The sequence below is a fragment of the Dipodomys merriami genome, unplaced genomic scaffold, assembly GCF_024711535.1.
Source record: "Dipodomys merriami isolate MVZ:Mamm:240054 unplaced genomic scaffold, mDipMer1.0.p SCAF_1618, whole genome shotgun sequence".
Lineage (NCBI taxonomy): Eukaryota > Metazoa > Chordata > Mammalia > Rodentia > Heteromyidae > Dipodomys > Dipodomys merriami.
Genome location: NW_027202958.1, coordinates 43570 through 66578, shown reverse-complemented (window position 1 = coordinate 66578; position 23009 = coordinate 43570). Strand labels below are relative to the sequence as shown.

Below are 23009 nucleotides of genomic sequence, written 5' to 3'. Positions count from 1 at the left end.
GTTTGTCCCCATCTCCTCCACATGTTATACTGACATCAAATATAGTGAAAGCGGGGGTTACACTGTGGGGGAGGGACATACAAAGCAACAAAGAAATAATCTTATAAATGCGTTAGAAACACATGCATGAAAGAAACGAAAACATTAAAATACACATTTAAAGGTTCGTTTTCCTAACATCACATTATCTGACCTTTTCCGCTTGACTCATACCTATACTAGATATTGCAAATAAGGGAAACCATGGGACCTATGTTTCTTTGGGCCTGGCTTACTTCACTTAATATAATTTTTTCCAAGCCTTTCCAATTCCTAACAAATGGGGAAATGTCATTCTTTCTGATGGAGGCATAGAATTCCATTGTGTATATATACCACATTTTCTTGATCCATTCATCTACTGAGGGGCATCTGGGTTGGTTCCATATCTTAGCTATGGTAAATAATGCTGCAATAAACATAGTTGTGCTGGTAGCTTTAGTGTGGTCTTGTTTGTAAACATTTGGGTAAATGCCCAAAAGTGGGATTGCTGGATCATAGGGGAGATCTATGTGAAGTCTTTTGAGGAACCTCCATACTGCTTTCCAAAGTGGTTGAACAAGTTTACATTCCCACCAACAATGAAGTAAGGTTCCTTTCTGTCCACATCCCCTCCAGCATCTGTTGTTGTTAGAGTTCTTGATTTTTGCCGTTCTAATGGGGGTGAGGTGATATCTCAATGTTGTTTTGATTTGCATTTCTTTTATGGCTTTTAAATAAGAGTAGATTAAATAAGAGTAGATTATCAAAACCAGTTAATCAGTGAGGTCTAGCTTTCACTGTCAACTATGTTTAATTATTTCGTTTATCATAATCCATGAGCTGGACAGTGTTTGGCAGTGTCTTTATATTTACATTTAAATCACTTTCAGTATTTAGCTGTTCTGAGAAACATTATGTATGGGCTTAAGTATGTAAATATCTTCATAGCCACTCAACTGTTTACCTAGGATAAATTCTGAGACGAGGAAGTACTGGCTTGGAGGGTAATACACACTTTTAAGACTTTTGAACATGTCAAATTGCTATCCTTAATGGAATGGTCAATAGCATTTGGGGTGCATTAGAGCTAGAAATAAGAAAAAAGTACAGTTCAAATTGATTTAAACAATAAAGGGGATTTATAGGATCATAGAACTGGTAAGTATAGCATTTAAATGAATTTCAAGGCTAGCAGGATTCTGCATTTTAATAATATCATCAAGGATCTGTCTATATCATTTCACCACTCCCCTTAGCCCTGTGAGGTACCAGACTTTTTTTGAGTTAAAATAGCTTTTTCTGTAGCCAGCAATTGCAAATGCCTATACAGGGAGAAAAGGAAGCTGCCTAGAAATGAATGGGCCTGGGGAAAATTATAGTTGGTTTTGTTTCTGTTGGATGGAGGGCTTGAACTTGGGGTCTGAATGCTGACCCTGAGCTTTTTCTGCTCAAGGCTAGCCTTTGTGCCATAGTGACACTTCCAGTTTTCTGGTCGTTTATTGGGGATAAGAGTCTCATGGACCCTCCTGCCTATGCTGGCTTTGGGCCATGATCCTCAGCTCTCAGCCTCCTAAGTAGCTAGGATTACAGGTGTAAGCCAGCGGTGTCAGGCTAAAAAATTATGTTAAAGGTAGTAACTCAGGTCCAGAAAGACAAAAGCTCACATGTTGTTTCTCATAGATGGAAGAGAGACCTCATTTATAAATATATGTAAGCACACAGTGGGTCATGTGCATATATACACACACGCACACACACACATACATAGATACATACTACAAATGTATTAACTAAATTATATGGTATATCATTAACGGAAATAACGTGGTATATGCAGGAGAGAATTCTTTGAAAAACTAATAGTCTAACAAAATGGATAACAGGAAGCTAGAAATTGAGGTGGGGGGTAGGTGGATGAGGTGGTATGATGTGGACGGATGGAGAGAGGAAGGGTGGGAGAATGCAATCATCATATTCAATGTACATATGTAAAAATGGAAGTAGGTAACTTGGGTGGGGTTGGGAGAGATGGGAAGAATGATGGAAGGAATGGCGTGGATCAAGCTGCAATGTACAGCTGATAGCTGGTGACTTTTGCCCATAATCCTAGCTACTCAGGAGGCTGAGATTTGAGAATAAAGGTTCCAAACTGACCTGAGCAGGAAATTCCATGAGTTTATCTCCAAATAACTACAAGAAAACCAGCAGGGGAGCTGTAGCTCAAAGTGGCAGAGGGCTAGCCTTGAGTAAAGAAGCTCAGGGACAGCAACTAGGCTCTGAGTTCAAACCCAAAAACCATTTTTTTTTAAAAAAAGATGCCCTGCGCTTCTAAACTGATGTGTTGAATTGAAACCTCTTAAAGATAGATAAATAAATAAATCCAGGAGGAAGGCTCTTTCTTCCACATTAGGCCTCGCCTGGAATTGACTGATCAGAGATGGGATCATTCTTATTCACTTAAGCTCAAATATAAAGGAGGAGCCAGCTGCTCCTTCCAGCCCTTATAGCTTTCAGGGGTGATGTTCAGATGTACTGGGGAAAGGAGAAGGTGACTAGAGGAGGCAACTACAAGGCCCGTACTGGATGAGCAACATGTGAGAAAATAAAAACTTGGTGCTGCTTACATATTTGAAAAAAGAAGGGAAGAAAATGGATTTGTGAGAAATGGGCCTAACATTCAATCAAAAAAGTCTACCGTAGGTCATTTCCACAGGTAGTGAATCCATTAGCAGGCCTTACGCCCAGGAATAGAAAGCACATAGACTATACTGTATGTAGTATGTTACATTCACACAAGTGCTGTGGATGTAAAGAACTGTAGTATTGGGAGCTGGTACACCTGTAATCATAGCTACTCAGGAAATTGAGATCTAAGGATCAATGCTCCAAGCCAGCTCAGTTCTGTGAGACACTTATGTCCATTTAACCACCAGAAAACTGGAAGTGGCACTGTCGCTCTAAGTGGTAGAGCACTCATATTGAACAAAAGAGCTCAAGGACAACCCTGAGGCCCTGAGTTCAAGCCCCAGGACTGACAAAAAAGAAAAAGAAAAAGAAAGAAAGAAAGAGATATCTTGGAATAGGTAGATTAGTCAGGCAGAAGAAATCAGGAATAAGCCTGCAAGATTTCTCTTAAAACATAGAAAAATAGGGCTGGGAAGGTGGCTTAGTGGTAGAGTGCTTGCCTTGCATGAATGAGACCCTGGGTTTGATTCCTCAACACCCATAAGCAGAAAAGGCCAGAAGTGATGCTGTGGCTCAAGTGGTAGGGTGCTACTCTTGAGCTGTAGAGCTGAGAGATAGCACCCAGGCCCAGAGTTAGGCCCCACAACCAACAAAATAATAAATAAATATAAAGGAGAGAGAGAGAGAGAGAGAGAGAGAGAGAGAGAGAGAGAGAGAGAGAGAGAGAGAGAGAGAGAGAGAGAGAGAGAGAGAGAGAGAGAGAGAGAGAGAGAGAGAGGGAGGGAGACAGAGAGAGAGGTACAGAGAGAGAGAGAGACAGAGACAGAGACAGAGAGATAGTGGATGATTTGAGAAAACTTCCCAAGCATTCTAACTTCCCTTTGACCCAGATAGGTTGGATAAAATGAAGTTAGGATAGACTTAAATGTCTTTAGGTAATTCCATGCCCTAATAGCTAAAAGGGAATGACAAATTAAAAATATCACGGGTTGTGACCAATGAGCAAGTCACCTTCCAAGCATCTCATTAGCATAAAAGTTAAATGACACCTATATAGATTAAAAGAAAAGAACCCACCATAGATTAAACCAGTTAGTTGGCAAACCCCTATCATGACCCCTCTCACCCAGCAAGAACATTTTCTCTCTCCTCTTCTCACATGCATAAATTGAATACTTTTAACACTTACTCCTTGCTGTCTGTGGATTTTATTCCTTGAGTTCTCCAGGCAATAACACAGCAAGATAAGGATCTGCTGCAGCTCTAGTGGTGGCCACTGGTGGGGTGAAAGCACTAGCAGGTATTGTTTGTTGCTGGGCTGAAGGTGGTGACATAATTGGCCCTCTCTGGCTATGAAGGAAACAGCAGGTAAGAAAAGTCAGTGTTCTAGGCTGTCAATATTCACGTGGCTAGAACTGGCCTTGTAGCTTTAAGTCTAAGGTTAAAAAACTTCTATGAGAATTTCTTGATGTTTATGATACCTTGCATATTTACCTCTTGAAATAGCAATTGCTCTTACTTTGAGTTTATCATGTGTCAGAATTTTCTAGAAACATACAATTGGGCCCACCCAATTCTATCCCCTGTTCCCAGGCAAGGTTGTTTAGGATGTTATTGCCCCCCTTTGAGAAAAGTTGCCACTGTGTATGGTCTTATTTTTTCCAGTCCCGGGGCTTGAACTCAGGACCTGGGGCCTGTCCCTAAGCTTCTTTATGCTCAAGGCTAGTGCTCTGCCACTTGAGCCACAGCACAACTCCTGGATTTTTCTGAGCAGTTTATTGGAGATAAGAGTCTTAAGGACTTTCCTGTGCAAGCTGGCTTTGATCCTTAGATCTCAGCCTTCAGAGTAGGTAGGATTACAGGCATGAGCCACCAAACACCTGGCCTATAGTCCTTTTATGACCTCATAGAATAGCTATGGGTCCAGCTAGCTGCTTATCAGCTCTGAAACTACTGCAGAGAACAAAGCATTTGCTTTTCCTGTCCCATTTCAAGGGCCCTTGACCAGGTCATTATTAGGTCATTTACATGGCTCAAATACAGCAAAACTCTTTTTTTTTTTTTGGTCTGGTCGTGGGGCCTGAACTCTGTGCCTGGGTGCTGTCCCTCAGCTCTTCAGCCCAAGGCTAGCACTCTAACACTTCAGCCACAGTGCCACTTCCGGCTTTTTCTTTTTGCTTAAGTGGTGCTGGGGAATAGAACTCAGGTTTTCATGCATGCAAGGCAAGAACTCTTACACTGAGTCACTTTCCCAGTCCCACAAAACTCTTTATTACACCCCTCCCCTTTCCTTCCCTTCCTTTCTCAGGGCTACTTTCCTATCATGTGTCATTTTAGGTACATATCACTCAAACACAACAAAGCTCCTCTCTTTTTTTTTCTCCCTTCCTCCTTCCCCACTCTCCTTCTCCTTTCTCCAATCCCTCTCTCCATTTCTATTCTTTTCTTTTTTGCTGGTACTAAGATTTGAACTCAGGGCCGGGTGCTATCTCTTAGCATTTTTTATTCAAGGCTAGTACTCTGTCACTTGAATCACTTCCAGCTCTTTCCTGGTTGATTGGAGATAGGAACATTATAGATTTCCCTGCTGTAGCTGGTTTTGAACCATGATCCTTAGATCTCAGCCTCTTGTTTAGCTAGGATGACAGGAATGAGATGGCTATTTTTTGAAGAACTGTGTCTTCAGTGTCCTTGACATTGTACTAACACCTGCTTCACTTTTATCTTTAAATAAAATAACATTTAAGTAAAAAAGCAACATATGTTCTTGAATTTGATTTTCATTACAACTGTTTCTCATTTGCAATCATGCTTAAACATGTTTCTTGAAGTTAGGGAATACAGGGTTTTGCAATTGCATGTATGAAATTCACTCCCAAATGGTAACAACTCCTCTCATTGCCATGAGTATTTGAGTACAGATGCCTTCGACTCACTCACAGAGCTAACCAGTTCACTGGTTCCCACTGATGGACAGGTAGACTTAGGAAGACATTCCCAATTGAGGAACATGTGTTTCTATAGCTGTCAGATGGAAGTCAGTGTGGAGACCCCATTTAAGGAAACATGGTGGACAGAGAAATCACAATAGCCAGGAGAAAATGACCAGGTGCACCAAGAGCAAGAAATGGACTAAGTGGAAGATGCTCCCAAGATATTCCCCATGCATGGAAGTTTCCAACCATGGTCTGTAGGAGAGACAACCAATCAACAGGGTCCATGAAAAGGGAGACAGTCAATCAGCAAAATCCCCACTCCACCATACTGGCTCAGTAGCTAGAGCAACAGAACAGAACAGAACAGAAGCAGCAGCAGAGTACTAGCAAAAGCAGCTCTTTTGATTTGTTGTCCATTAGTTTTTGGTATATATATATATATATATATATATATATATATATATATATATATATATATATATATATATATATATGGGTATCCTGATGTGGACGCTCAGTTCTCCCATTGTCCTATCTGAGTACATGCTTTTCCCAACCTTGGACTCCAAAAAGAAACAGAAAATGCCACATGTCTGTCTCTGTTGGACGTTGGGCATAGGCATCAGGGAAAGGCCATAGACTGGTTTGCTTTGAAAAACTTGGGTGGGGTGTGACCAGTTTCTAATTGAATTCCATCCTATCAGGAACAAGATCTTCATCTCTTCTCAGGGTGCCCTTGACTAGCAATTCCCTCTGCTAACATTGCAGTCGGCTACAGTTCTTTCAAACCCTGGGCCCAGAGGAGTCTGGGATGTGAAAGTATTAACATGTAGATTAATTTCTCATGGCAGTTGTGTTATTGGATTTCCCTCTTTGCCAACTCACTTTAAATGGCTGTAATTACTGAGGTCTCCAGTGAACCTCAAAGTAGAAATGATGTTTGCAGAGAAGGACTGCATCCATTCCATCTACCCCAGAGCTCCTGCACAGACCCTTTCTCTTCAGCAGAATGGAAATGCATTTGTAAAGGTGAAAGAGTTTACATTGCCAGGACCTTTAAAGAGTATTAACTTCCTCCAGGTCTCTGAACGAAGCAATTACTTGGCTAGAGATAGAACCATAGTGATACATATGAGACTAGGTTTCCTTCCCTCCTTCTCTCCCTCTAACCCCCTCTTCTTTTCTCCCTCCCTTTTTCTTTTTCCTTCTTCCTCCCTCTTCTTTACTTCCTTCCTTCCTCCCTGTCCTTCCTTCCTTTTCTTTTTATTCTAGTACAGGGACTAAACTCCAAGGGCTGGCTGTCCCTTAGATTTTTGCCCCAAGGCTAGCATTTTACCACTTGAGTAAACTCTATTTTTAGCTTTTTGCTCAAAAGTTGGAGATAAGAATCCCATAGACTTTTCTATCTGGGCTGGCTTCAAACCAGTATACTTAGACCTCAGCCTACTGAGTAGCTAGGATTACAGGTGGGAGCCACTGCCTTTCTGTTCACATCAAATATGCACGGAACTGTTTCCAATCAAGGCCTCTGAAGGGAGAATTGGGAGAAGAAATCTGGGGGCTTGCAGTGTGGCTATCAGATGAATGATTCTGAACTACAGAGTAGAAACTAGTTTGAGTGTAATCAATATGGATTTTGTTCCCATCTCTAAGTGTAAGAAATAGCCAAGCAGTTCATTGCTCTATATCCAACGAAATGCAGTTCTGAGTCTCAATTTTCTAGTTGCCAAGTGTTGGAGTTTCCCTCCCTTTCTTTCCCATGGAGCAGGGTATCCTATGTGACTCTGGACACATGGGTAATAATGTCCACAAAGTGCAGCTGGTGATGGGGCTCCCCCTTCATGCTTTAGAGTCCATCAGAAGAAGGCCATGGTGTCTCTGTGGACTGAGTACAGGTCTGGCCACCCCTGGGGAAAGTCATGAAATCACTCACAGGAGAACAGGCTCTTTTTCTGAGCACACCTAATGCTATTGTTCTCAATTTTGATGGCTTATCTGAGCATACAGTGACAAGCAGATGACAAAACACACTCAAGAGTTATATACAAGCTGGGCACTGGTGACTCACACCTGTACATGGAGCTACTCAAGAGGCTGAGATCTGGGGACTGTGGTTCAAAGCCAGACTGGACAGGAAAGTCTGTGAGACTTTTTTTTTGGGGGGTCCGGTTGTGGGGCCTGAACTCTGGGCCTGGGCGCTGTCCCTCAGCTCTTCAGCTCAAGGCTAATGCTCTACCACTTGAGCCACAGCGACACTTCAGGCTTTTTTCTTTTTGCTTATGTGGTGCTGAGGAATCAAACCCAGGGCTTCATGCATGCAAGGCAAGCGCTCTACCACTGAGCCACTTTCCCAGCCCCCAAGTCTGTGAGATTTATAACCTCGAATTAACAATCAGAAAAACTGAATCAAAGAGGTAGAGTGGGGACAGGGAAGGTGGCTCAGTGGTAGAGCACTTGCCTTGCATGCATGAGGCCCTGGATTCGATTCCTCAGCACCACATAAGCAAAAAGAAAAAAGCCAGAAGTGGCGCTGTGGCTCAAGTGGTAGAGCACTAGCCTTGAGCTGAAGAGCTGAGGGACAGCGCCCAGGCCCAGAGTTCAGGCCACATGACCCGACCAAAAAAAAACAAAAGAGGTCGAGTGCTACCCTTGAGCAAAAAAGCTCAAGGGACAGCACCCATGACTGACAACAACAACAACCAAAAGAGAACTTGTTACGGGAACCTTCTTGAAAAGCCTAGAGGTGAGACAGGACATTTTTTGGATTTCATACATGTCATCCTGTTTAGTCCCAGGAAAGTTTTGCTGTAGAGAATGCTCACCCCTGATTGTTATCCTATATGGTTAGCTTGTGGTGAGCTTTGTCCCCACCCACAACATGGTTTTTGCCTTTAAAAGCTTTGTGCAAGCTCTGTTCTGGGCTGCAGGTCTTTGGGACAGGAGTCTACCTGTAGACACCGACATTTTACTAAAACTCCCAGCCAATCGCTGGTGGCTCACACCTATAATCCTAGCTACTAAGGAGATAGAGATCTGAGGATCACAGTTCAAAGCTAGCCCAGGCAGGAAATTCCATGACACTGTCACTGTGGCTCAAGTGGTAGAGCACTCATCTTAAGCTGAAGTGCTGAGGGACAGTGGTCAGGTCCAGAGTTCAAGCCCCACACCTGACCAAAAGAAAAAAAAAAGATTCCCAATTTGACCTCTCAAGATGTGGCTTCTATGTATCTTGCAAACTATTCCCATAAAATAGAATCCAGTGAGAAGAAGCCACGGAGGATTTACAAGGAGATGTTCACCCGGGACATCCGGAGGCCTGCTGGCAGCAAGATTCTGCAATTCTTCCTGAAAAGCCTGGAAAGCAGTGAAACGCTCCTCTGTTGCAATAACTCAGAACCTCATTCTGAGTGTTTCCGGCAGAGGTCATTCGGCTGAACACAACCGTGGACTAATTAGAGCCTGATATAGCCAGTGCCGTCCATAAGCCTGGATGGACAGTGGACGCGTGCCAAACAACTGAGGTCTGGTTCTCCAAACTTTCACAGAGTGCCATAAGTAGAGGTTCACCTTACTCCTCAGGTTGAGTAGAGTGTAGCCGTCAAAGCTGGAATAAGTAGCACTCAGGTGAGAAGAATGGGAAGCAGATATACCCAGTCCGCTGGCAGTGTCTTACAGGGACAAGCCTATCTGGCTGCCAAGCCTGAATGTTTGCAACCATGGCAGAGCTCTGCAGGCGCAATTGTGCAGCAATGCAAACTACGTACCCTTGCCAAACTTCACGGGGGTAGAAGAAACCATGGAGGAATTACAAGGAGATGTTCACCCAAGACACCCAGAGGCCTGCCGGCTGCAAGTTTCTGGAATTCTTCCTAAGAAGCCTGGAAAGCAGTGAAATGTTCCTATGTTGCAATAACTCAGAACCGCATTCTGAGTGTTCCCGGCAGAGGTCATTCGGCTGAACACAACTGTGGACTAATTAGAGCCTGATATAGCCAGTGCCATCCATAGGCCTGGATGGACAGTGGTCCCGTGCCAAACAACTGAGGTCTGGTTCTCCAAACTTTCACAGAGTGCCATAAGTAGAGATTCATCTTACTCCTCAGGTTGAGTAGAGTGTAGCTGTCAAAGCTGGAATCAGTAGCACTCAGGTGAGAAGAACGGGAAGCAGATATACCCAGTCAGCTACGGGTACAAGCCTATCTGGCTGCCAAGCCTGAATGTTTGCAACCATGGCAGAGCTTTGCAGGCGCAATTGTGCAGCACCTACATCTCTTCCTTGTCCCCCCTCCCCCATTCACTCTTACCCATTTGTCCTCTTGGAAATTTAACTGGTCATGCATGCCACTACAGCCATCTCCACAAACAAAACCTGCAAAAGAAAATTCAAAACAATCTTCCATTCAGAAACCTGACATTTGACATATGTGGTTGTCCCTCAGGTATATCATTCAAGTTACAGCTTGATGGTAGAAGGAATTGCTGGTGTGCTACTGCATAGGAGACCCTAGGTCCAATTTCCAGCTATTCCACACACCAGCTCCAGCCTCTTGTCCTTATAAAACAAATAAAGACACACAGTGAAGGTGAGAGAAAGGAAATTTATTATCTTGTAGACAAGGGGGAAGACAGCACTTCAGCCCTTCTTCAGAGATATAGACAGGATCAGTAGCTTTGAATACATAACTGGGGAAAGGGGTATAAGAAGTACAGTCTTCAAGCTATGTGCTGGTACTTCACATCTGTAATCCTGGCTATTCGGGAGGCTGAGATCTGATCATAGGTTGAGACCAGCCCTGGCAGGAAAGTCTGTGAGACTTTTATGTACAATTACCCACCCCCAAACCAGGAGTTGACTTGTGGTTCAAAGTACTAGAATGCTAGTCTTGAGGAAGGGACAATGCCCAGGCCCTGAGTTCAAGTCCTAGGACAAAAAACGAGTTACAATCTTTGGTCAAAATTTGGTTTCTTTCTCTCATACAACTTTGTATAACCTTTGAAATAAAAAGCTATTTTAATTAAGTCCTATCTCGTTATATTAGTTACATCCTGTTACAAGTTCCTGCTTTGGCCACCTTGTATGGCCTTTTAAATTTTCCTTTTTAACTACTTAAGTCACATTGCTAAAGTTTTTTCCTCTTTTAAAAAATTTTCTTTTTAAAGAATTATCTTTAGGTAGTTATACATAGGAGCTTCCATTTAATAAGTGAATACAATATGTTTTGATCAGTGTTACCTCTTGAGACAAGGAGAGGGAGACCCCAACACTTGGCAACTAAAAAATTGAGACTCAGAACTGAATTCAGATAGTTGTAGAGACATGAACTGTCTGGCTGGTTCTTACACTTAAAGATGGGGAAGCAAATCCAAATTGATTACATATAAATCAGTCTCCACTCTGTGATTTAGAATCATTCATCTGATAGCCACCCTGTAAACCCCAGATTTTTTCTCCCAATCTCTCCCATCAGTGTACTTGACTTGAAACAGTTGCATGCTTATTTCATGTGAACAGAAAGGCAGTAGCTCCCACCTGTAATCATAGCTACTTAGGAGGCTGAGCTCTGAGTGTTGTAACCCAATCAGTAACAAAACAAAAGATGCCACAATTAATAAGCCAAATTATAGGAGTCTTTATTGTCACCTCTGCAGACCAACAGATGCACAGGAGTGTAGACGTCTGAAATTGTGCTGTCCTGAGACAGCTCAGAGTTAAGTCTTTCAAAGAGAAAAAACACATCTTTTGACAAGCAATGCATAAGACTTTTTTTGTTTTATTTTACAAAGCATATACAGACACAAAACTTAGCATTATCAATAAATTTAGACTTACTTCCCAAATATGGGGTGGCTGGAATACTTTCAGGGAAGGGAAGGGGGAAAGGAGAGAAGAAGAAGAAGAAAAAGAAAGAAGAAGAAGAAGAAGAAGAAGAAGAAGAAGAAGAAGAAGAAGAAGAAGAAGAAGAAGAAGAAGAAGAAGAAGAAGAAGAAGAAGAAGAAGAAGAAGAAAAAGAAGAAGAAGAAGAGGAGGAGGAGGAGGAGGAGGAGGAGGAGGAGGAGGAGGAGGAGGAGGAGGAGGAGGAGGAGGAGGAGGAGGAGGAGGACGAGGACGAGGACGAGGACGAGGACGAGGACGAGGACGAGGACGAGGACGAGGACGAGGACGAGGACGAGGACGAGGACGAGGAGGAGAAAGAATGCACAGGTCAACACCCCTCTCCTAGTCATGGCTGCCTAAACACCTTGAGCTCTTCCTCTTTCCCAGTACCTCCCATGCCACTTCCTTTGTGGTCAGGGAGTGGTTACAATTCTAGGCCAGTTCTAATGGAAATTGAGGTATGTGTGTAGTGGAACCTCTTGTGCCTTTAGCTTGACCTTTGGGCAATAAAGTCCTACTAGGGCCTCATGCACACAGGTCGCATCTCATTCATACTTACATTATGGGATGCCAATCTTACACATGCACAGATTCCCCTCTTAAAAAAAATCTTCCCAGTCATGATCCCCTCCTCTGCTATAGTTACTAAGAATTCCTCCCACACATCCTGAGTGGTAGAAAGCAGAAAGTCCTCCTTGGGTTTCCTATTTTGATTCAGGAACAGATAGTACCCCTATGGTCCTTTTTCAAATTGGAAAAAGAAAACATTTTATCTATTTAAATTTGAATTGTAACTACATGTTAGTTCCCACAGTCAAACACCATTTATGAGAGTTATTTCACCAAGCTGGAATTTCACCTCAGTCAATTCAAGCACTCTTCTGTCTCAGGAGTGAAGGCAATTATAACCACAATACCAAAAGTTCATTTTTTAAACAGTCAACATCATCATTCTAATTATTCAGTCAACAATTACAAAAGGAACACTTTTACAGTGGGCTTTTATAGCCAGGATATTATTAAATGTGAATCCCAAAAAGGCAAATTCATAGAAGGAGGAACATGTGTTTTATTAAAACAACAGTAATTTGTTGACATATTCTGCACACAAATGATGTACATTATGCAAACTAATTTGGCTTTGCTGTTAGCAAAAGATTTTTGTAAAATGGGGGAATATTTGTTTTTTCCATAATAGAGTTTGAACTCAGGGCTTTGTATTTCCTAGACTGGCATGGTACTACCCAACCTGCCTGCCCAGATTTCTGACTGGTTGCAGTGAAGCCTTGGGTCTCACTTTCCACCTTGGCATGATCCATAGACAGATATGCCTACTTTTAGCTATCATCAGCTGTGTGCCACCACATCCAGCTTCTGCCCAAGTTGTCCTCAAATCACAATCCTCCCATACTCAGCCTCCCACATAGGGAACTTTTTTTGCCCCATAGATATTAAAATATTTAAAGACATAATTTATTTCTTGCATTTCCTAAAAGTGATTACAGGCATATTAGATTTAATTTCTGTAACATTATACGTCAAATCTTCTAGAAAAGCTCCTTTGCTTAGCAAAAATAAAAATAAAAAAAAATCCTTTCTTGTCATCCAAGCCTAGTTTGTCCAATACGGTAGCCAATAGTCACAAGCACCTGGGGACATTTAACATGTGACTGAATTTTATTTTATTTTCTGTTGATTTACCTTAAAAGTTTTAAACATGCCAGGAGCTAGTTTCTCATGCCTATTAGTAGTCCTAGCTACCCAGGAGGATTATATCTGAGGATTGTGGTTCACAACCAGTCCGAACAGGAAAGTCCATACAACTCTTATCCCCAATTAACCAGAAAACCAGAAGTAGAGCTGTGTGTCCAAAGTGGTAGAACATTAGCCTTGAGTGAAAGAGCTAAGGGACAATACCTAGGCCCTGTGTTGAAGCCCAACTAAAATAGAACCATTCTAAAGATTTTTATTGAACTTAACTATGGTTTTGATAGTACATTATTTCTTTTAAACTGTTGAAGATTTAGCACCTAAATTAGGCTGCTGAAAATCCATTATCCGTACTGCAGGTTTAATGTAAAAATAATGAAAAGCATCTTAATGTTGTACTGGTAATTTGTAGAAATAGTAACACTTGCAATCAGTTGAGTTGAAGAAAATAGACTACTGACATTATTTTTCTACGTATCTTTTCAAATTTACAAAAAGGTGCTAGAAGGTTTAGATAAAATCTAAAGAGGCATGGTATCTTTAAGCCACTATTTCTGTTTAGTTCAGCTCATTTTACAACCTAGGAATACCAACTGAGTGATGTTCTAATCTTTATAATAAAGATTCTAACAAATTTACCCTTCCCACAGACAGTATTTAAACACTGAGCCAAATAGAGGATAAAAGATTTTAATTTTTGTTCCCATACCTGGACTTGAACCTGGGCATTGTCTCTTAACTTTTTCACTTTCTTCAATCAAAGTTGGTTCTCTCACAGAGCTCTATTTCCAGCTTATTGGTGGTTAACTGGAGAGAAAAGTCTCATAGACTTTCCTGCCTGATTTGGCTTTGAATCAAGATCCTTAGACCTCAGCCTTCTGAGTAGCTAGGATTATAGGTGTGAGCCATCAGCATTCAGCCATAAAGGACTTATGAAGACCTTAGAAATGGCCAAAATGATTTTTTAAGAGAGAATTAGTTGGACTATGGGAGAAGGAACTTTTCTGGATATAATCCTACCCAAGGCATCACTTAATCTGCAGGACTCTGACTGTACATAATTCAGGCAGTCCCAGGCAGGAGACCTGAGAGGATAAGGCTGGAGTAGGGGGGTGGAGTCCAAGGGGTTGGGGGGGTTGGGGGAAGAGCCTGCCTGAGCTGCAAGAAGGTGACAGAAGCTGCTGGAACATAACATACAGGAAGCTGCAGGAAAGGGAGGCCTTCCCTCTGCATGTGAATGTCACACAGTGGGAAGCCCCAGGGTTCACAGACTAAAACATCTGTGAAGCTGAAGACACTAAGCAGAGATCTTACTGTCTATGCACTAGAAGAGACAGTTATATACTAATAAAGCTAAAGACAAAAATCTTGAGCTGGCTTCAATATATATGTGTGATATTTGTTGTTGAACTGGGTGCTATCCCTGAGCTTCTACTAGCTAGCTTTCTACTACTTTGAGTCACACCTCACCACTTCTGAAAACATTGAACACTGTTTTGTGTGTGTGCCAATCCTATGGCTAGAACTCAGGGCCTGGGTTCTGTCCTTAAGCTTTCTTACTCAAAGTTAATGATCCACCACTTGAACCACAGCAAAAGCAAAGTCATTTCTGGCTTTTCTGATGGCTAATTGGAGATAAGAGTCTCATGGACTTTCCTGCCCTGGCTGGCTTTGAATTATGATTCTCAGATCTCAGCCTCCTGAGTAGCTAGGATTACAGGTGTGAGCCACTGGTGTCCAGCCTAAACTAAATAACAAAAACAAGCAAAACACCACATACTCATTCTATTTTAGAATTAGATATTGATGATAGAAAGGTAGAAAAATTCAAGATCTGTGTCATTGTAAGGAGTTCATGTTAATGAACTGACTCTCATGTGGTTTGGAACAAAGAAAACATCCCTGAGCAGTCAGGATGAGAGAATGATGACCATGGAACATGTAATATGGAAGAGGAACATAAGCCAGCCTTTATCATGAAAGATCAAACTTAGACATTGATGGAAGCCGAATTCATATTACACAATCTCAATGTTAACCATGCTTGCCCTCTATTTCCCTAGATAATAACAAAACCTTGCTTTATTATCCCCTACTCAATAAGGCCATCTAGGTTCCCATTTGAAGAGACTTTCATAGGTCTTTTGTTGTTGTTGTTGCCTGTAACTATGTATAAATATGAACCACATTTTACATAGAAAGACTTAGTTCAAAATGATGCAAAGCAGCAATGAGCAATTAGTGGAGGCAAAATTAGGATCTAGTTCTGATGAGCTCTCTATAGGATCTCACAATTTTGCCCTGGTAATTCCTGCATTAGGAAACTCAACACTGCCCTCTAGTGACAGAAAAATCATTACAATCCAGAACTCCTGAATCAGCCACACCCCCCTTTTTACTTATTTTCCAAATAGAGTAATAGGGTATTACATTTATGTCTGGGCCAGCTTGGATGGCAAATTTCCTATTTGTACTTCCCAAATATCTGGAACTACAACTATATAATCACACGTTCAGATTTTTATTGGTTGAAATGAGGTTGCTCAAGATGAGTTCTCTCAAACTTCTTGTCTAGGCTGACCTTAAACTGTAGTCCTCCCAAGTAGCTAGGACTACAGGCAGCACCACTTCTTTTTAGATAAGTTTTCACTGTGTAGCCCATACTGGCCTTGAACTTGCTGTCTACCCAGACTGCACTTGAATTCTCAGTTCTTCCTCAGCCTTCTGAGTGCTGGGATCAGATATAACTTAGAGTGATATCTCCACTTCATTGAAAAGCAACCCAAAAACTCACCTTAAACTTAACTGTCACTCGTACCAACTACTGCAGTTTTCACAGCTTTTCCCTTTCAGAGGTAATTAAATTGACATTGTTCATTTGGATGATGCTTAATGGTCTTGTGATCTGCTGTTCCCTCTCCCTGCTTTGGTAGTCAGCTTCTATAGCCTTCCCTAGCTTTGCACTTGATAATAATGTGGTAAATGATGTTCTTACCATATAAAATATTAACTACTTTATGTTTTGATAGATGTGGGACAGTTTCTGGTAAGCATGAGAGTGATTTTAGAATCCCTTTTGTCACAGTATAGTGGAAAAAACATAGTAGAAAAACTGTGTAGGGCTGAAAAGGTGGCTCAGTGGTAGAGCACTTGCCTTGCATGCATGAGGCCCTGGGTTTGATTCCTCAGCACCACATAAGCAAAAAGAAAAAAGCCAGAAGTGGCACTGTGGCTCAAGTGGTAGAGCGCTAGCCTTGAGCTGAAGAGCTGAGGGACAGCGCCCAGGCCCAGAGTTCAGACCCCACGACCAGACCCCCCCTCAAAAAAAAGAAAAATTGTGTAATTCAGTGTTTTCCATGGCAGCTCGTCAACTGGTAAGGAGAAGTGGCTATTTTCAATAAGCAGGGAGGGGGCTGGTGGAAATACCAGCATGTGCAGTGAATACTGAGTACATCCTTCATCTTCCTTTAGCTCATCTTCCTCCTAGACTTCTGTTCTTTGGACATTTCACAATGTACTCTCTTGAGAGAGTTCACTACCTTAACAGAGCTGTTGAAGAAGCTCTGCAATGACCCTGAAGGAGGACTGAGCAAGATAACTTCAGTTGGCCCTGAACCTGTATTGTGTCCTCTCTTCAGAGAGATATGACTCTACCATATAAAACATACTGGACTACAGATATATACAAATAAGTTGCCTCTAGACGCTTTATTGGTATTTTTGCCAACAAGGATAGTAAATATCATCTTGATTTGTCATTAGCACTAGAAAGGAGGCCGAAAAGCTGTATAATTTATCTAATCATTTTAGGTTATATTAAGTTACATAAAATCTATGTAAATAAAGTCTGAAAGATTTGTCTAGCCAGGTGCTTGTAGCTCATACATGTAATACTAACTACTCAGGTGTTGAGATCTGAGGATCTCAATTTGAAGCCAGTGTAGGTAGGAAAGCCTGTGAGACTCTTATTTCCAAATAACTAGTTGGTGGAGGGGGGCAGATGAGGAGGGGTAGGCTTGAGCTGTGGCTCAAGTGGTGGAGTGCTAGTCTTGAATGAAAAAGCTCAGGGAGAGCACCAAGACCCTGAGTTCAAGCCCCATGACAGGCACACACACACACAAAATGAAGTCTAAAAGAGAAAATATACATGGAAAGAAAAATAAGAAGGTTTAGTGTTTAAAAGAATTATCTCCCATACTTAATTTTTATTATATAACATTTGTTCACAGTCTTTTTGAGTTTCATAACTTCCTGATGGTAGTAGAAAGGGCATATACATTTAGCAGATCTTTTTTATTTCTCATTTTGTTTTTTGGTGTAAGACTGGAACTCAAACTTAGTACCTGTTGCTTTGGCTCATTGGGTAGTGCTCTACCAACCAACTAAACCATGCCTCCAACCCTGATGTTTTTGTTGGTTGTCGGGCTTAAACTGAGCCTGGGCACTGTTCCTGAGCTCTTCAGCTCAAAGCCAATGCTCTACCACTTGAGCCAAAGCATCCAATCCTAATCGGGTTTTTTTTTTTTTTGCCAATATTGGGGGTTGAATTCTGGTTCTGGGCACTATCCCTTAGCTCCTTTTTCTCAAGACTAGCATTCTACCACTTGAGCAATTTCTGGCTTTTAATTACAGATAAGACTTTCCTGACAAAGCTGACTTCAAACTGCAATCCTCAGATCTCATCCTCCTGGGTAACTAGGATTAGAATCATGAGCTAAAAAGAAAACTTTCTTTATATTTAAGAGGAAAAAAAGAGTGGTCTTAGACATGCCAAGGTCCTAAGTAAAAATGTGAGCTCTTAATCTTTTAATTCAGTGTTTTTCTCCAGTGGAATTCATACCAGTACTTATTTTTAAAAATAGTTCTGTCACCGCTAAAAGATAAAAGCATGAGTCCCTAAAGTATAATCCTAATGCATTTCTGCTGAGTGATAGATGTCTATTGATCTCTGCATAGACAGGAAATCAGATTAGCCTGTGTAAAATTTCATCAGGGCTGTCAAAGCCTGTGATCTACAGCACTGATAGTCTATTGTGACAGTTGGTTGTGTAGTAATATCTGGAATTTTCTCTTACTCATTTGTCTGCCTAGCTGGATGTTGAGACCTGGCAGCAGGAACAGCCTGTGGTACTACATACATGGACCAAAAAATCTGCCCATAAATATGAAAAAACTGCCATGAAGTATCTGTTTTTGTTAGCCCAGGGGCAACCTATTTTTAAGTGGAATTTGATGAGATGTGTGAAACCGAAAAGTGCTAAGACTCACGTTTTTTCTTCCAAGCAATAGTGGATCAAAAACAAGAGAAAGAATATAATAGAGATTATGCCTTCACAGGTATGATTATCTGGAATTTACAGACTCTAGAGGTGGGAAGACACACTTTGGCACAAAAGTTGGTACTTATAAGTGGCCAAAGGTAAGTCATATTTCCCAAACAAGGTAAATAAGTATGTCTGTAGCAATTCTTGTCCTTTTTCCAATTTTAGAGCAATAAAGGTATGGTGTTTGGAAAGGACTAGCTAGGCTCTGGTGGCTCATGTTCATATTGTTCAAAATCCTAGCTACTCAACAGGTTGATATTTGAGGAATAAGATTTAAAGCTAGCCTAGGTAGACAAATCTGAGAGCCCCATCTCAACCAGCAAAAAACCAGAGTGGAGACATGGCTTGAATGGTAGAATGACAGCCATGAGCAAAATAGCTGAAAAAGACTCAAAGCTCTAAGTACAAACCTTAATACAGTCACATTTCTAGAATGTAACCACACACATATTTCTGACAGTTGCTTTGATACTCTACTTGTAGAGAGGAACAGTTGCAGTAGAGATTATGTAGCCCACAAAAGCTAAAAATTTAACTATCTGGCTCTTCATAGGAAATTGGCTAATACCCAGGGTTGTCCAGAGTAAATTAAAGAGCTGTTAATTTCTGAGTTCAGAAGGGCCAGTGGATCCAAGAGAAAGACTTGAACCATGGTGAAAGCTAGGAGCCCAGTTGACAGATCTGTTTAATATCTGGGCTGCAGCCTGCTTCAGACTGTTTACTTCTCTCTCCTATCAAGGGTCTTGGTTGAGAACAAAGAACTGAGCCAGTGATCACTGGTTGAGCAGATAGTCACTTGAGTTTTAGAAAGCTGAACAGCAGTTTTCTACTAATTCTGCTTTCTACCTGTAGTTGTGAGTTTTGTGTTTTGGTATCATCTCTGTACATTTCTCCCTTAATAATTTTGAACTTGTAGAAATGGAGACTGCTTTTAAGATTTTTTTTGAGTCACAAAGAACATACTTCACTGCTGAGTTGTTGCCTCCTTCCATCTTGTTGACCACATGACTTTTGTTTGTCTCTAGAACGTGACGTTTAAGATGGTCCTCTTTCATTCTGACAGCAGTAATAATGAATAGGGCTACAAATTCACTGTCACTGCCTATGGCCTGCCTGATGTTGCCGTGTCTTGTGGGTTAGACTTGCAACTCCTTGTTTCTCGACTAATGGGCCGCCTTGACTCTCAGTGCATGACACTCAAGTCTGTGCATCGTAAGTTCACAGTCTTGTCCCTTCCTTTTTCATTACAACTGTTTTGAAGAGCAAGGTAGGAACTCTCTCTCATAGATGGTCTCCACCTCACAAAAGAGCAAGGTATTAATAATGTTTCTTTTTTGTTTTCTTTAAACCAAATCAAAACAGTTTACCCACTGGACACCATTGGGAAGTTTCTTGACTCAGGCTTTGGCCCTATCACAAAATACGTTGTGGATGCCCTCTATGGAGGACAATTGGGAAATTGCTCTTTATAGCAGCATCATAGTCATTTTTAGAGATTTAAGTATATTCCAACTAGAAGGTAGAAATATAGTCATTTGATTGTTGTTTAAGTGAAATTTATGTGAACATAAATAGGTATGTGAATATATATATATTATCCTAAAATACATTAACCACCTTCTTATCATTTGTTCTAAGGGGTAGATTCATAGAATAAATCTTTTGGAGTATTTTATATCTATATAATTTTTAAAATATTTTTCTGATTGTAAAATCAAATATCATTCATCCTAAATGGTCACTTTCTGTTAGGATTTTAAAAAGAGGTAGCTAAGGAAGTACAGCAGTATGTACGTGGTGTTCAGGTAAGGGGTAGGTTTATTCATCATTCCGGCTGACACCAGGCCATCTTGGTCCTCAGCGTGGTGGGGAAAGGACTGGGAAAGAGAGCTTGAAGAGCTGGGAATAAGAGAGAAAATAGCTAGAAAAGAGAGCACCTGGGAAAGGTGGGAAAGAGAGAGCTAGGAAATAGAAGAGACCTGGGAAAGAGAAGAGAAGGAAAGAGCTGAGAAAGAGCTAGAAAAGAGCAGAGAAAGGGCATCTGGGCCTGGGCTAGGCCTTATCTAAGGTATGGGCGGAGAAAGTTGTGGCCACATCAAATTCAGATGTGACCTCAGCAGATGCAGATGTGACCTCTTCCATGTGTGCCAGTTGCCTAGATAACGCAAGTACTGGGTAGAAAATTTGCTGCATGCCTAGATAACGCAAGTACTGGGTAGAAAATTTGCTGCAAGGAGGGTGGAGTCTGCTTGCCATCCAGGAGCCGACTTTACACTTTCCAAAGCCTGTGTGTCTAATTTCCCTTAGGTTCTTTTTTTAAAAAAAATTTATTGTGAAAATACTGTACAGAGGGGTTACAATTACATTGGCAAGGCAATTAGTACATTTCTTATCAAGCATTGCTGCTACCTCCTTTGTTTCCTCTTCCCATCCCTCAACTGCCCCCCGCCCCCCGCCATCCTGCCAAAGTTGTAAAGTTCGTTTTTCAACATAACAATTTGTCCATCTCATTGTTGTAATGGGTCCACCTATATCACTATTTAAACAGTTTGTTTTTGCCCTTCCCCTCCACAAATTATACCAACATCAAATACAATGAAAGCAGGGATTATACCATGGGGGAGGGACATACAAAGCAACAAAGAAATGATCTTATAAATATGTTAGATACAATTGCAAGAAAGAAAAAACAACGTTTGACTACTTATCTTGGGGTTCATATCACCTAGCATCAACTTATCTGACCTTTTCTTCTTGTCTCAGACATAAACTAGTAGTTCAGATTTCAAACTGACAAATAAATGTAAGGAAGCCAACAAAAAAATTCAGTTCCTCTCATCTGATGATGCCTTTACAACAATGAGGAAAGAGTTCATCCTGCTAAGGAATTATGATAGGATATCAAAAAGAAAATTCATTCTTCTAGGTCTTCCATATTTTTTCAATGTAACCTAAATGATGTAAAACACAATATACTGCTCTGATACTTTTACGTTTTATCAGTTTTGCACATTTTCATATGGACTTCACCTCAGTCTACAACATTCCTTCATTATTCTGTCCCTGATATTTTTACACTACCACGACATAAGAACATTTTCATATGATTTTTATTATAAAAAAACTGTACAGAGGTGTCTCATTTATGAGAGCAAATAATGAGTACATTTCCTAACAAGCATTGTTCCCTCTTCCCACCATCCCTTCCCTCCCACCTCCACAAATACGCTCCCCTTCCCCCTTCCCCTGCCTAAATTGTAAAGTTCATTTTTCAGCAGAGTGTCTTGTGCATCTCATTGATACAATGGGTTAACCTGTATCCCTATTTAACCATTTTGTATTTGCCTTCTCCTCGTCAAATTAGAGAAACGTATACACAGGATGTAGGTGTACCAACTTCAAATACAATGAAAACAGGGGTTATAGCGTGCGGGAGGAACATATACAGAAACAAAAAAAATCATATTGCACATCATAAGTACATTAGAAACAATAACAAGAAAGAAAAAACATACTTGTGTCCCTGTCTTTGGGTTCATTTCCCTTAATATCATCTTATCTGCTCATATGCACATAGCTTTTGAATTATTCTGCTTATCCCAGACATATATTAGTTATTGAAAATAAGGGAAACCACGGGACCTATGTTTCTTTGGACTTGGCTTACTTCACTTAATAAAATTTTTCCAAGACTTTCCAATTCCTAACAAATTGGGTGATACCATTCTTTCTGATGGAGGCATAGAATTCTGTTGTGTATGTACACCCATATTTTCTTGATCCATTCATCTACTGAGGGGCATCAGGGTTGGCTCTATATCAGCTATTGTAAATAATGCTGCAGTAAACATAGCTGTGCTGGTAGTTTTAGTATGGTCTTGTTTGTGATCATTTGGGTAAATGCCCAAAAGTGGGATTGCTGGGTCATAGGAAAGCTTTATATGGAGTCTTTTGAAGAGCCTCCATACTGCTTTCCAAAGTGGTTGAACAAGTTTACATACCCACCAAGAATGCAGTAGAGTTCCCTGTGGCCACATACTCTCCAGCATCTGTTGTTGCAAAAATATGGAACATTTCACTAATTTGCATGTCAACCTTGCTCAGGGGCCATGCTAATCTTCTCTGTATTGTTCCAATTTTAGCGTATTTGCTGCCTAATTGAGCACAGAACATTTTTTATATATAAAGTGTAATTGATTTTCTTAAACTAGACAATTCAAAAAAAAAGTAAGTTCAAAAGAATTCTTGTGAAATTTTAGAACCATGTATTTCTTCTTCTTCTTCTTCTTCTTCTTCTTCTTCTTCTTCTTCTTCTTCTTCTTCTTCTTCTTCTTCTTCTTCTTCTTCTTCTTCTTCTTCTTCTTCTTCTTCTTTTTTAGCAATACAACAAACTGTTAAAACCATGTATTTCTTACATAAGCACACATTTAAGAATAAAGTCAAGATTGGCATGTCAAA

At 40.9% G+C, this 23009-nt stretch overlaps 1 non-coding gene across 1 annotated transcript; it reads right to left on the bottom strand.

Annotated features, from left to right (window-relative positions):
• Window positions 1-22610: 22610 nt before the first annotated feature.
• Window positions 22611-22717, bottom strand: LOC138828699 (U6 spliceosomal RNA). Its single transcript, XR_011372315.1, has one exon. It is a non-coding gene; the product is annotated as a U6 spliceosomal RNA (small nuclear RNA).
• Between the last annotated feature and the right edge of the window lie 292 nt (window positions 22718-23009).